Genomic DNA, 11,513 nt, shown 5'->3' on the forward strand with positions numbered 1-11,513 from the left:
CTTTTCTTTAAAGCTGTATGTTTAGGATGTTTTGTTATCATCAAGTATCTCTTAATTTATGGCTACAATTCCAGTAGACATAAATTGGGGGAGATTGTTGTGCATATGTTGTGTACTTGATAATTTCATAAACAAAACACCTAAGTAGATTTTACTTAGTGAAATAATGTAGCACTCGACGGATAAGAATTTTAGTCCCGACGGATAACTCATAATAGTCCCGACGGATGATGACTTATTATCCATCGAGTGAGTAGCTTATGTAATAATGAGTCTGTAGCACATTTCTGCATACAACTTTGTATAGATTCTGTAGTAGCATATAAGTCATGTTGAATTTAACTAGATATGCAGAATAGGTTGATTAAATTGTACAGAAATGATATCTTGTAATTCTGCATAAGTGAAATGAAGTCAAGTGCCAAAATAGCTATTGACAGATGATTAACAAAGCCATCGACGGATGATCAAATGGCTATCAACGGATGTTTAATATAGCAGTCGATGGATGATCAATGAAGCCATCAACGGATAATCATAAAGTTGACGGATGATCATGTACCCAACGGATAAAGAATTCAAACATCAGTTGACAGTGACAACTGGTCACATGCGTCGGGATGTATGCAAATGGAATGAGGAAGCCTATTAACTGGGTAATAGAGAACAAAGTAACAAAGCATTAGAACTGATATTTTTTATAATGATTCTATCTTTTGACTTTGTAATCTTGGTAATATATATAAACCAAGAAGTAGCAAATAGAAATAGAGATCCGAGATACAAAAAGTGAGAAACATTTGAAAGCAGAATTATTAGCATTTCTCTGTATTCTCAGTAGTTCAAATTTGTAAGCAGCTGTGTTAGATATATTTGATAATGTCATGGCTAATGTAATTTATGTTTAGTTTTCAGATCTTACTTAAACAGGATAAATCAGTACTTACTGGAAGTCAGGACTTAAGAATATCAGTACTTAAATTATCAGGAGATAATCATCAGAAGATGGATATCAGAACTTAAGTACTGAAGGATGTTCAGATAAGGAAGGAAGCTGATTAAAGGAAAGAAGATCGAGACAAACATAAGAAGAGATATACATGAAGAAGGAATTCTATGAAGAATATAATACTTGGAAGAAACGATATCTGATTGATATATTTTAGGAAGCAGAATTATATTCCATATTAATTAGCGATTATCTTGTAACTGTGTAGTATATAAATACAGACATAGGGTTTACACTATAAGTGTTATCACAATCGAGAAGATTATTCATTGTAACCCTAGCAGCTCTCGTGATATTTGTTCATCACTGAGAGAGAACAGTTCCATACTGTAACAGAGTTTATTGCTTCAATAAAGTTTGTTTTCAGTTACTTGAGTTATTAAAGTTCTATTTGATTGTACTATACACTGTATTCACCCCCCTCTACAGTGTGTGTGTGACCTAACAAGTGGTATCGGAGCCAATCTGTTAACACACAAATATTTTAAGATCCAAACACAATCATGTCTGAAGCAGAAACTCCAACTAAGCCCACCAAAGCTGAAGAACCTCCAAAGACACAAATTCAAAGCCGATATGAGACTATTAGAGTTCCCATATTGAGACCATCTGAATATGCCATATGGAAGGTGAGGATGACCATGTTTCTGGAAGCTACATATCCAGAATCTTGATAGAATCAAGGAAGGGCCTCACAAACCAACCAAGCTCGCTGTTGCAGTTGCAGGTGAAGCAGCAAAGTTTGTACCAAAGGAGAAGAGTGATTACACTGCTGAAGATATCGCATCAATTACTAAGGATGCTAAGGTACGACACTTACTGCATAGTGCTACTGATAATGTAATGTCAAACAGGGTAATAAACTGCAAGACTGCAAAGGACATATGGAATGCTTTGGAAACAAGATGTCATGGAACGGATACGATCAAGAAGAACAGGAAGACAATACTCACTCAAGAGTATGAACACTTTGACTCAAAGGCTAATGAGCCATTGACTGATTTATATGATAGATTTGTCAAACTCTTGAATGATTTGTCACTGGTTAATAAGGAGTATGATCTTGAAGATTCAAACCTTAAATTCCTGTTAGCTCTTCCTGAATGCTGGGATTTGAAGGCAACAACAATAAGAGACAACTACAATCTTGATGAAACAACTCTTGATGAAATTAATGGAATGCTCAAGACTCATGAACTTGAGATGGAACAAAAAAGTAAGAGGAAAGGAGGAAAGTCAAGGACAGTTGCTCTTAAGGCTGAAGAAGAATCCCCCAATGCAGCTACCTCAAGGAAAGACAAGGGTAAAGATCTCTTCACAAAGTCTGATACTGAGTCATCAAGTTCCGAAAGTGATGATGACTCAGAATCTGAAAGCTTGCTTGAGACGGATGCTGATGAAGAGATGATGAAGCTGTGTGCTCTTATGGTGAAAGCGATCACAAAGATTGCATACAGGAAGTTCAGGAAGGGAAAGAAGTTTTCCAGGAAAGGCACAAGTTCTGATAAGAAGAATTTCAGAAAATCTGAGGGAAGAGGAGGAAAGTCTGACAGAGGAGATTATACAAATGTCAAATGCTACAACTGTGATGAGAAAGGCCACATATCTCCTGATTGCAAGAAAGTGAAGAGTGACAAAGGCAAGGCGCTTGTCACAAAGAAGAAAAGCTGGACAGACACCTCAGATTCTGAAAGTGAGGAGAATTATGCCTTGATGGCAAATGCTGATAAGGCAAGTGCTGAAAGCAGTTCTGAAGCTGCTGAATTAAAGGTACCTCAAACTACTTATGCTTTTCATACTGATGATATTAATGAGTTGAGAAGATATCTTAAAACCATGTTCATTAGTTATAGAGATCAAACTTTAACATGTGAAAGATTAACTTCTGAAAATCTTGCTTGCAAAAAGAGGAATGATTATTTAGAAAAAGAGTTAGTCATGTTCCATCAAACTCAGAAAGATAGAGATGATGCTTTCTATGTTAGGGATGAAGTGCCTAAAATGAATGAAACTCTAAAAGCTGAGTTAGAAAAAGGAAAGAGAGATTATCAGGACTTGGACTAACTCTGGCAGAACAACTCAGAATTTGTTAAGTAGTGAAAACTGGAAAGAGGGCTTAGGTTATGGAGAGGATAATAATGATAAAGGAACTGTAGATATTAAGCATGTAGTTGTTAAACAAAAGCCAAAGTTAAAACCTGTTAAGTTTGTAGCTGTAAAGTCTAATAATGAGAAATCAGAAGTTAAAAGGGAATTAACTTCTGACAAACTAAAACAGGAAAAGACAACTGAAGTAAACGTAGGCTTAATGACTAAGAAGCAGCTTAAGCATAAGCTGAAAGATGTTAAGAATGCAAACAAGGAAAAATCACCTAGGAAAAATAGGAATGGAAAGGAAGGTGTGAATAAAAGCAATGATTATAAGCCTGTTCCCGAAGCTCCTAGGAAAACGTGTCATAACTGTGGAAGTTCTAACCATCTAGCTTCTTTTTGCAGGAAAAATAAGAACATAAACTCCTTACCTTCAAAGTCAAGAGTTAAGAGTCAGTCTGTTAGATATAAGCCACAAAATCCTTGTTTTTATTATGGTAGTTTATGGCATTCCATTTTTACGTTGTAAGGAATATCGTAGTCTGTACTATGATTATTATCAAATAAAACATTCTTTAAAGAAAGTTACCATTGTTCCTTCTAGTGTAAGTTCTGTTTCAAAGTCTGATAGTGTAAATTCTGATAAGAAAAATGTTAACATAAACTTTGATGCTAAATCCGCTGCAAATGTTAACAGATTTAATAAGGCCAAAGGATCCAAGCATGTCTGGGTCCTTAAAACTAATCATTAGTGGTCTTTGTGATTGCAGGGCAACAGGAAAAACATCCTAGTTCTGGACAGTGGATGTTCAGGACATATGACTGGAAATAAAGCCCTGCTATCAGACTTTGTGGAGAAGGCTGGCCCAAGTATTTCTTATGGAGATGGCAACATTGGAAAAATATTGGGATATGGCAATATCAATCTTGGGAATGTCATCATTAAGGAAGTAACTCTGGTCTCAGGACTTAAACACAATCTGCTGAGTGTCAGTCAAATCTGTGACAGAGGTTATCATATGGATTTCTTTGAAGAACACTGTGAAGTTGTAAGTAAATCTACAGGCAAAGTTGTTCTGAAAGGATACAGGCGTGGTAACATTTATGAAGCCAAGCTTTCAACAAATACTGATGGTTCTGCAATCTGTCTGATGAGTAAGGCATCAATTGAAGAAAGCTGGAATTGGAACAAGAAACTCTCTCATTTAAATTTCAACAATATAAATAAGTTGGTCAAGAAAGATCTTGTGAGAGGACTGCCAAAGTCAGTATTTGCTCCTAATGGCCTTTGTAATTCTTATCAGAAGGCCAAACAAAGAAAATCTTCATTCAAGAGCAAGACTGAATCGTCAATTCTTGAGCCTTATCACCTACTACATGTTGATCTATTTGGTCTAGTAAATGTCATGTCTATTGCAAAGAAGAAATATGCTATGGTCATTGTGGATGAGTTCACCAGATACACATGGGTGTATTTCTTGCACACAAAAAGTGAAACTGCATCTATCTTGATTGATCATGTCAAGCAACTGGATAAATTGGTCAAGGACTCCGTAAAGATAATAAGAAGTGATAATGGTACTGAGTTCAAGAATTTGATAATGGAAGATTTCTGCAAAAACCATGGAATCAAGCAGGAATTTTTTGCTCCTGGAACTCCATAGCAAAATGGAGTTGTTGAAAGGAAGAATAGAACTCTCATTGAATCTGCACGTACAATGCTTGATGAAGCAAAGCTTCCAACCTATTTCTGGGCTGAAGCTGTGCAGACTGCTTGTTTTACTCAGAATACAACACTCATCAACAAGCAAGGAAAGACACCATATGAGATGGTGAAGAAAAAGAAGCCAAATCTGAAGTATTTTCATGTATTTGGATGCAAGTGTTTTGTTCTTAAGACTCATCCTGAACAGCTATTCAAGTTTGATCTAAAAGCTGATGAAGGGATCTTTGTTGGATATCCACTTTCCACAAAAGCCTTCAGAGTCTATAACTTGAGAACAAGAGTGGTCATGGAATCTATCAATGTCTCTTTTGATGATAAGAAGATTAATGGACTTGAAGATTTTATTGATCATGATCAGCTGAGATTTGAAAATGAAGACTCAAATTCTGATACTGAAAATCCTGACAATCTAAATCCTGATACTGCAAACTCTGATGGATCAAACTCTGATGTTATTGAAACTGTAGTGACTACGCCAAAGAAAGATACACCTATGCAGGGGGAGCATACTCAAGATATAACCACATCTCAAGAAGCATCAGAACATACATCTGGCTCTTCAAGTTCTGATTCGTCAAGTTCTGATACGCCAAGTACTGATAGTTCTGAAAATCTAAATTCTGAAGAATCCAACTCAGAGAGCATAGTTTCAGGGGGAGTATCAGAAAATGTTAATGAAGACAGCATGGATCATGGGGGAGCATCCAGTTCTAGAGAAAACCTTCCATCTGCAAGGAAGTGGACTAAATTACATACACCTGATTTGATAATTGGAAATCCTGATGCATGTGTCAGAACTAGAACAGCTACTTCAAGTGAATGTCTTTACAATTCTTTTCTTTCTCAGACTGAGCCAAAGAAAGTGGAAGAAGCTCTTCAAGATGCTGATTGGGTGCAAGCAATGCAGGAAGAGTTAAATGAATTTGAAAGAAACAAAGTCTGGACCCTAGTGCCAAGACCAAAGAACAAATCTGTTGTTGGTACAAAATGGGTATTCAGAAACAAAACTGATAGTGATGGCATAATTACAAGGAATAAGGCAAGGCTGGTTGCAAAAGGATATTCTCAACAGGAGGGAATCGATTATGATGAAACATTTGCACCAGTTGCTAGATTGGAAGCCATAAGGATATTTTTGGCTTATACTGCTCACAAAAAGTTTACTATTTTTCAAATGGATGTGAAAGGTACTTTTCTCAATGGAGAATTGGAGGAAGAAGTATATGTTGAACAACCTCCAGGCTTTGTAGATTCAAAATATCCAGATTATGTCTACAGGCTTGATAAAGCACTTTATGGACTTAAGCAAGCTCCAAGAGCATGGTATGAGACTTTAGCTCAGTTTCTTCTGGAAAGTGGATTTAACAGAGGAACTATAGAAAAAATATTGTTCTACCTCAACCATGGAAAGGACTTACTTCTGGTCCAGATTTATGTTGATGATATCATCTTTGGTTCTACAAATGACAGACTTTGCAAGAAGTTTGCCAAACTGATGCAGTCAAGGTATCAAATGAGTATGATGGGGGAACTTAGCTATTTTCTGGGCCTTCAAGTCAAGCAGAATGAAGACGACACTTTTATTTGTCAAACTAAGTACACCAGAAATTTGCTGAAGAAATTTGGAATGCAAGATTGTTTAAGTACATCCACTCCCATGGCCACTGCAACAAAACTGGATAAGGATACTGGTAAATCAGTAGATATTACTGATTGCAGAGGTATGATTGGCTCTCTACTCTATCTAACTGCTAGTAGACCTGATATCATGTATGCTACCTGTCTTTATGCAAGATTTCAAGCATATCCAAGAGAACCTCACTTAACAGCTGTGAAAAGAATTTTCAAGTATCTTAAGGGAACAGCTGATATGGGATTGTGGTATCCCAGAGAATCAGATTTTAAACTAATAGGTTACCCAGATGCAGATTTTGCAGGTTGCAAAATTGACAGGAAAAACACAAGTGGAAGCTGCCAATTTCTTGGAGGCAGATTGGTTTCTTGGTTTAGCAAGAAACAAAAGTCAATTTCCACATCAACTGCAGAAGCAGAGTACATTGCTGCAGGAATCTGTTGTGCACAGATTCTTTGGATGAAGAATCAGTTACTGGATTATGGGTTAACATATTTTAAAATCCCTATTTACTGTGATAATCAAAGTGTTATTGCTATGACAGGTAATCCAGTTCAACACTCAATGACAAAGTACATCAGCATCAGGTACCACTTCATAAGGGAACATGTGGATGAAGGTATAGTGGAATTGCACTTTGTTCCAAAAGATCAACAACTAGCAGATATCTTCATAAAATCACTGTGTGAAGCTACTTTTACAAGATTGGTAAATGAACTTGGAATGGTTTCAGGTTCTTTCTCTATATATGCTTAGTTTTATTCTGATGCATCAGACTTTATGATCACTATTTACAAAAATTACTCTCTTTGTGTATTATGTGCTTAATTGAAAATTGCTTAAGTACTGTCTGTTGACTGGTGTGACTTTCTTAAACTCTGATAGTGATATATCTGTTTTTGTAACTATTCAATCCTATGAGGATATATGTGCTAGATGCTGACCTAGTAGTCTTCAATACACTAGAGATCCCATGTTAGAAGTAATTATTTATGTGGAAATCCATTGACACAAGCAAATTCTGATATTGAGCTTAGTTAAGTTTACTCTGTCTATCTTATTACTAAGTCAAAAACTAGAATAATGCTTCTCATCTGTTAAGTTCTGGTGTTAGTAAATCTGCTGAATGTACTAAGTGCTGATAAACCTCACTTATCAAAAGAAAAAGAAAAAAAAGAAAAAGAAATAAAATCAGGTACTCCTTTAAGGTCTAGAGTAAAAATGTGGAAGGGACGATCCAAGTGCACTGCTGGTATTAAGTAATATGCATCAGAAAAGCAAAATATTTTCTTAGTGACTTTTCACACTCTATGATTACTGGAGAAATACTCTGGTAATAGCATAAATTCTGATAAGCAGTCGTGACTCACTTACACTGAGAAGCCACTGTAAAATAGAATTTAAAAAGATGCACAAAATTAGCACAAAACAGTTGAGGTGGACTCAAGCATGAACTCATTCAATAGTAGGCTTCAGAATAATGACAGATTTTTAAGTAAAGTTTTAGTTATGCCTTATTTCTAAGATGTACTGAAGTGAATCAGACTTTACTCTTTGTCTGATATTTAGCTTAATGCACACACTAAACACTCCATATGAATGTTGAAAATTACTGTGGTGATCTATGTTATTTTAGATGAACAGTTTATGTGTCAGATTGCATAAATTCTGAGGACAAGTTCTGTTGAACGTTCTGATGATTAAGTTCTGAAGAATCTATATCAGAATTTGTGTGAAGAATTACAAAGATAGGCATTCATTTTTTTAAGTTAAAAAATCATGTTCTGATAACTTTTAAGTTCTGATATAAGTCTAAGTTCTGATCCTACATTCTGATCCTTTACTTGACTTATTTGTGGATAAAATCTAAAAACAATCTCCTTTTAAATCAGAATATGTTTGGGCGGAATATTAACAGTCAATATAATTAGGAATAGTGGTACATGTACATGCACAGTAATTTTTACTTGTTTCTTGTGCGCATTAAACCTAGTTTTACCTTTCCAATGACTTTTTTTCTTCTTCCAAGTCTAGGGAGACGAGGTAGAATTATTTCTACCTATCAGCATTCAATTTCCTTGCGTCTCCTGGCATTCTCTTGCCTATATAAACAAACACTTCTCAACAGCCTACACATCATTTCTTTTCTCACATACTCACCTTCATTTTCTTCATACCAACAAAACCATGGTCAACTACAACATGTTTTTGAACTATGAAACCTTCAACATGGAGCTGAGCTGTGAAGCCTGGCAGCAGGAATGGCACGTCACTGCCATTCCTGATGAGATTTGGGACTCGGTTCCCCAGGAGGTTCTCACCCACCTCCTGTTCTTTTACATGGACTACCATCGCCATCTGGAACGATTGGAGGAAGAAAGGCTGGAAGCTCTCCGCCAGCAAGAGCGAATCATCAGACTCGCTATTCTTTTTTTAGAGAGTAGGAAGAAGAAATAATTAATTTTCTTCTTCCTATTTTTTTTCATCGTCAGCCTTGCCCTGCTTCTTGAGCTAGGACTAAGGCTGTTGATGTTAGGTTTAGAAGCTTAGGACAATCTTGTAATGCTCTGATGTAATTTAAATTTCATGAATGTATTCTCAAAATATATTAATGGAATTTTTACTTTTTGCAAGTTTTGTCTCTGAGATGTTTGTAATTTAAATGCACTGATAAATCCTGATATATTTATATTCTGATGACCATTTCATTTTTGATTTAAATTAATCTTAAAATATCAGTACTTGTTTATTTGATTTATTTTGGTCATTCTCACACTCGAATTTTTTTTCCAGAATATTGGTGTTGTAGTGAAAATAATTAAATAAGTGGGAACAGTTTAAATTTTGAATTAAAACTGATTTACCTCAATTCATGGAATTACTGGGTAAGTGGAACGGTTTTTACTTGAAAAACTGCAAGTGGGTAAGTAATGATTACTGTTTTTCTGTGCACATTAACTATTCATTATTGCTGCATGTCTGACATGTGTCCAACGGTTTTATTTTTTTTACCAAGTATAAGTAAGAAAGAGAGAAGATTATACAATCTTTTATTTACTTTTACACTTTATCTCTCTTTCTCTGCTTTTACTCTCTTTCATCCCCTGACGTTGGTTTTTCATACAGACATTTTATCAAACACCTAACAAGCAAATCTTAAATTTCAATTATTCTCATGGCACCTAAGGATTTGATCATTGATGGAGCTAAGTTCGTTCCAAATAACTATGCTTCAATTCTCGATCATGCTGAAGCTCCGTCTGAGTTGCATTTTGTGCAAGATCTTCTTGCACACAGTGAAATTGGGTATGCATTGACCCAGCCTTCAGTCTTTTCAAGCCAACAAGTTCTGACATTTTGGCGGACTGGGCATTTTGATAATGGTGGTACAACTGGTACTCCCAGTATTGTTTTTGAAGTGGATGATTCTGAACATGTGGTAACTCCTGGTACAATACGCAAGGCCTTACATTTACCAGAAGGCTGTATTTTCTCAACATCGGAGGAATCAGCTCTACAAGAGTTAATGGCAAGTTTGGGGTATGAGCAGAGTTTGGCTAAGCTTGGACAGTTGAAATGGGCTCATATCAGAAAGGAATGGAGCTTCTTCTTCGACTGCATCACTAAAGCCTTCGGGAATAAGTGTTCCAACTTTGATGTCATTCCTATAATGAGTCAGCACATCGGGTATGTTATTATTAACCAAACTCATTTTGATTTTGCAAATGCTGTGATAGGTTTTTATTGGGGATAGGATGACAGAAGATAAGAATGTTGTCTACTTTGCTAGATTTTATCAGCTTATATATACTTTCTGTTGTGCTGATGAACCCCAACCTACCAGTGACTTAACTCCACCTTTCAAAATTGCAAAACGAGCCTTTAATGACTTGGTAAATGCTGACCTTAAGAAAAAGGTGGTTAGACCTTTACAGGTTCCTCAGTCTGTAAAACAGATCTTGGTAAATACTGATCCTCAAACCTATAGATCTGTTTATCCTGATGTCCAACCCACCATCACAACCCAAACACCACAACAACCATCAGAACATACCACTCATACATCAATTCCTCAACCTTCCCTCAGAACATATCTCAAATCATATCTCTCAACTTCACAGACAGCTCAACCTTCATCCTCAGCACCTATTGTGAAGCCTTCATCTTCCAAGCCCAAAAGGACAAAGACTGTTTCTCAAACACCACAGAAGAGAAGGAGGATTGTTCTGAGAGATGAGTCTGATAGTGAGGAACAGGTGTCTTTATCAGAACCTGTTGTTAAAGAAGCTGAGAAAGTTCCTTCTCAGAAGGATTCTGGAATTGAGGGATCTAAGCTTCTCAAAAGGCTTAGAAGAATGACTTCTGCTGAACCTCCCAAGGAATCCCCACATTCAAAGAGATATAAGAAACAGAGAGCTAAAAGGCCAGTTTCAGATGATGAGGAAGCAGCAGCTAAGGAAGGAGATCAGGAATCTCTGATCTCACAAGAACCAGATGCTGCTGAAGCCATTGTTTCTCCATTGACTCCAACTCATGAAGCTGCTACAGAAAAGACCAACACTCCATCTGTATCTCTTGTTGATCCAGGCACAAGTGTTGAAATTGATATTCAGAACCTGGTTGTGCTTGAGGTACTTTACTTAGAAGCTCCAACAACAATTAATCCATCAACAACACCTGTTACTGATGCTACTCAAACTCCAGAATTATCTACTACACGTTCTCTGCATCTAGATGATGATAATCAGAATATAGGCGAGCATCAGGATATGGCTGTTGATCAGAACTTGGAATCAGATCAGCACTTAGAGGATGATGCTGAAGCCTCAATTGCTTCTCATACTGTTGTTTTATCAGAAGATGTTGATTCTGTAAGTTCTGATGCTGCAAATGCTGATGATACTAGTGATGCTGCTCCAAATGCAGATGTTGATGAAGCAGGTCCTTCAGGACATGCACCTCAACAAACTGTTCCTAAATCTGACTAGTTAAGAAGTTTGTTACAAGAGAAGCACCATTGCCTTGGAGTGAAACTCCTGCAGGACAGGAGTGGA

The sequence above is a fragment of the Apium graveolens genome, chromosome 7 (genome assembly GCF_009905375.1).
Source record: "Apium graveolens cultivar Ventura chromosome 7, ASM990537v1, whole genome shotgun sequence".
NCBI classification, from domain to species: domain Eukaryota; kingdom Viridiplantae; phylum Streptophyta; class Magnoliopsida; order Apiales; family Apiaceae; genus Apium; species Apium graveolens.